Below are 4769 nucleotides of genomic sequence, written 5' to 3' on the forward strand. Positions count from 1 at the left end.
ACATGTTTACAGATATATTTCATCGTGCAAAGGAAACTAAGGAGAAAATAAACAAATAGGACTACATTAAAATAAAAAGCTTCTGCACAGAAAAAGAAACCATCAACAAAATGAAAAGGGAGCCCACTGTATGGGAGAACATATTTGGCAATGATACATCTGATAATATCCAAAATGTATAAGGAACTCATACAACTTAACAAAAGGAAGACAGTGGTCACTTCAGCAGCACATATACTAAAAATTGGAACAATACAGAGAATATTAGCATGGCCCCTGCACAAGGATGGCATGCACATTCGTGAAGCATTCCATATTTAAACAACAATGCCAACAATAATAAAAGAAAGACAAACAATCCAGTTAAAAAATGGGCAAAGGACCTAAATAGACACTTCTCCAAAGGGGATATACAGATGGCCAAGAGACATATGAAAAAATGCTCAAAGTCATTGATCATCAAAGAGATGCAAATTAAAGTGACAATGAGGTATCACCTCACACCTGTCAGAATGGCTCCATCAACAATTAATAAAATGACAAGTGTTGTTGAGGATGTGGAGAAAAGGGAACCCTAGTACACTGCTGGTGGGCATGCACACTGGTGCAGCCATTATAGACAACAATATGGATTTTCCTCAAAAAATTAAATATGGAACTGCCATTTGACCCAGTGATCCCACTTCTAGGAATATATCCTAAGAACACCAATCAGAAAGAATGTATGCACCCCTGTGTTCATAGAAGCACGATTTACAATAGCCAAGGTCTGGAAACAGCCCAAGTGCCCATCAGTAGATGAGTGGATAAAAAAGCTGTGGTACATTTATACCATGGAATCCTATGCAGCAGTAAAAAAAGAAGGATTACTTACTTTTTGAGACAGCATGGAGGGACCTGGAGAATATTATGCTAAATGAAATAAGCCAGTCAGAGAATGATAAGTATCACATGATCTCTCATATGTGGAATCTAATGAACAAAATAAACTGATGAACAAAATAGATCTAGAGACATAGAAGCATGGAACAGACTGTGGAATCTCAGAGGGAAGGCAGGGGAGGGTGGGTCCGTTGGAAGAGATCAACAAAAGACCTTATATGCATACTAGAGGCCTGGTGCACGAATTCATGCATGGGTGGGGTCCCTCAGCTTAGCCAGTGATTGGAACCATAGGAGCTGGTGGCCGAGGGGGGGGGGGTTTGTGGGGGAGGGACCGCAGGAGGTTGGCCGTCCCTGATCAGAGCTATTGGGGCTGGTTGGCCAGGGGGCAGGCGAGGCACCGCAGGAGGTTGGCCGGCCAGAGGGAGGGATCACGGGAGGTTGGCTATGGGAGCACACTGACCACCAGGGGACAGCTCCTGCATTGAGCATCTGCCCCCTGGTGATCAGTGGTGTCATAGTGACAGGTCGACCAGTCGTTTAGTCGTTCGGTTGTTCAGTCACTTAGGCTTTTATATATATATATAGATACTTAGGCTTTTATATATATATAGATATGCATAGCCCATGGACACAGACAATAGGGTGGTGAAGGCCTGGGGCAGGGGTCAGGGGGCAGGCTAGAAGGGGTCAATGGGGGGAAAAAGGAGGATTTATGTAATACTTTCAACAATAAATATTAAAAAGAAAAAAGAAGTGATACCACTCTCTACTCCTGTGAGTAGAGTATAATGGTTTCCATTGTTTGATGTCTTTGCTATTAGTGAAATTAAAAAGTTGTTAAATAAAAAAGACATAATAATAAATATGATATTTTCCTTTTACATTTCCTCATAGTTTCAGAACTTATTCTAATAAGCATATTTATTTTATAGAGAAAAATAATAATTAAAAAATTAAAAAATCATCAAGCAGTTCAGGTGTTAATATAAAAGTGCAATTAAATATGGTCACTTATGAATCACACGGCCGTGACCTGAATGACTAATGTATGTCCACTGCCAATACAAGATGAAAACACTGTTCTTCAGGACATTGCAGTATTTGTTTAGAAGGACATGTCATATAATACATTTAATTTTAGTAATCACAACAACATTGGAGAAATTTTTTACCCACCCAATTTTCCATCCACAAAATTGCCCCATATTAACTGTCTAGAACATTCAGATGCAACCAAAAAATGTTGTTTCTTTTCTAATAGATTTAGAAAATGTTTTTGGATCTCACATGAACTTTCTACATTCAAAAAATTTTTTTTGTTGATTTCAGAAAGGAAGGGAGAGGGAGAGATAGAAACATCAATGATAAGAGAGAAGCATTGATTGGTTGCCTTCTGCATGCCCCACACTGGCGATTGACTCCACAACTCGGGCATATTCCCTGACTAGGAATCAAACCGTGACCTCCTGGTTCATAGGTCGATGCTCAAAAATTCTGGTTGGGTTCTACATTTAAAGAAAACAAAAAAATTAGTTATAATCTTATGAAAAGAGTAGAGGAAGGACTGAGAGAGGGAGAACCTAACTTGATATTTAAAAGAAACATAAATAGGAGAAGGACTTGTAAGGAGTATAGTTATTTTAATTATCTTGATTTTTACTTTAAAAATCATGATAGGTTCTGATCCTAAAATGGCATATAATTATTTGTATTTCATAGGAATAATACCTTAATAAATTATCTGAGTAAAGCTACTTATAATGTTGTCACACTTAATAAAAGTATTCACAAATCTTTGTCATTTTTCAGTTCATTCCTAAATGTTTCTCAAATCCTCTTCCCTCTTTCCATTTTTTCCATTTCCACTAGTCCAGGCTACCATTATCTTATTTGATCAGCTACCATAGCTCTAAGTGGTTTCTGTGCACTCACTGGATACCATCATGAATTCCTTCTTTGCGATGCATACAGACTGGTGCTTTTAACTAACAAATCCAATCAATTCAACTTCATGCTCAAAATTCTTAAATCATTTACCTTACTCTGAAGATATAGGCAGAATCGATCGACATGACCTATCAGGCCCAACATCTCTACACTTTTTGTTGTTCTCTCTCCTCTTTGGCCACGGGTCTTGTTTAAGTTTCCTCATACTCACCATGCTCCCTCCTATTACTGGGCCTTGGCACATGCTGATTCCTTTGTATAGAACCCTCTTCCATTCATCTTTCAGATTTCATTCAAATGTTACCCCCCTCACCCACCCCAGCCTCCTTCAGAAACTTTCATCACACATATCCTTCTGGTTTATTGTGCTCCTTATTGTTGTAACCTTACTTTTGTTTGCAATTAATTCCTATCTTTACAGACTGCAAGTTCCATAAGGGCAAAGCCCACTAGTTTTGTGACTATGGACAAATTACTTGATGCCAGAGAAAGGTTCTTTTAGCTTAATTTTCCTTGTGAGCAGAAGGTCTTATTTTATAGCCTTCCTTGTAATTAGTTGTGACTGAGTTTTGGGAGTTGAATATGAGTGAAAGTGATGTGATCTGTTAATCTTATAAGACAGATAGTGTCTGAATCCCAGTATGACCACATGGAAGATTGCTCAACTAATATGCTTGAATTGGACTGTGATGTGAGATAAACACAAACTTTCATCATGTTAAACTATGGGGATTTGCGGTTTGTTTATCAGAGCAGATGATACTAGTATATATTTGTTGATATTTCTTTCAGAAAAATAGGTACAAATAATGTTTATTGTATAGGGCCGTGGTCGGCAAACCCTGGCTCGTGAACCACATGTGGCTCTTTGGCCCCTTGAGTGTGGCTCTTTCACAAAATACCACGTGCGGGCGCACACGTACAGTGTGATTGAAACTTTTTGGCCCATGCTAAGAAGTCGGTATTTTGTGGAAGAGCCGGTATGTTGTGGAAGAGCTATGCTCAAGGGTCCAAAGAGCCGCATGTGGCTCGCGAGCCGCGGTTTGCCGACCACTTGTATAGGGCTATGGACAAAAGGGGCCACATGCTAACCATACAAGCTCAGGGAAGGCCTGCATGGAAGTCTAAAGTAACCATAAGGATGGTCTGAAATTTAAACTTTAACTAAAAACAGTTACAGTGGGTAGTCATGTCCTAGGCAGGTATCTTCCCTGACAAAGTCAATCTTTACCTTAAAGGAGTCTACTGCCATTTTGTCTAAGATAACATATCCTTGAAATGTCAGGGTAACTTGTAACTTCCCTTTTTTCCAGACCCCCCAGGGCACAACCAAATGCCCTGGGTGCCAGGACAGATACCACAATTCCTCCATTGTTATTGTCATCATGTTAATTGTTGGCTGTTAACTATCCTGTACCCACCTAAGTAAAAGAAGTGTCTATCGTTTTACTCTTTATCTAATCCCAGAGGATTCCTTGCTTTACTTTCTCCTGCCTCCCTAATCTATTACCAATGGATTTCATGTAACCCACCTACGTCTCCTCCTTTGATTATAATGTATAAAAATAACTTAAAAACCCGACATTCTCCAGAGCATTATGCCAATCCGTTGAGATTCTGCTTCCCAGCAATTGTCAAATAAACTCACAAAAATTCTTTACAGGCTTGAATGTTTTTGTGTTAACAGGGCTTTTCTGGAAATTAAAATAATGTGAGCACAATGCTTTGCATATGGTAATTATTCAACAGATATTATCATCATTGTCATTTTTATCATTTTATTTTAACTCTTTCCTGCTGCCTGGAAAATGCATTTCGCTTTCTCTTTTGTTATTTCTTACTTTCATAGTGAGAGTAGTTTTTGGTAGAACTGGAATACCTCCTTGTTCATTAGAACTGTTAACAGCATTCCTATAGTTTTTAAGGGATTTTAAGGG

At 38.8% G+C, this 4769-nt stretch overlaps 1 non-coding gene across 1 annotated transcript; it reads left to right on the forward strand.

Moving 5' to 3' along the window:
• The first annotated feature begins 213 nt into the window (after window positions 1-213).
• Window positions 214-321, forward strand: LOC118652238. The gene has a single exon (XR_004966505.1). It is a non-coding gene; the product is annotated as a U6 spliceosomal RNA (small nuclear RNA).
• The last annotated feature ends 4448 nt before the right edge of the window (window positions 322-4769 follow it).

Source organism: Myotis myotis, unplaced genomic scaffold (assembly GCF_014108235.1).
Source record: "Myotis myotis isolate mMyoMyo1 unplaced genomic scaffold, mMyoMyo1.p scaffold_m19_p_3, whole genome shotgun sequence".
NCBI classification, from domain to species: Eukaryota; Metazoa; Chordata; class Mammalia; order Chiroptera; family Vespertilionidae; genus Myotis; species Myotis myotis.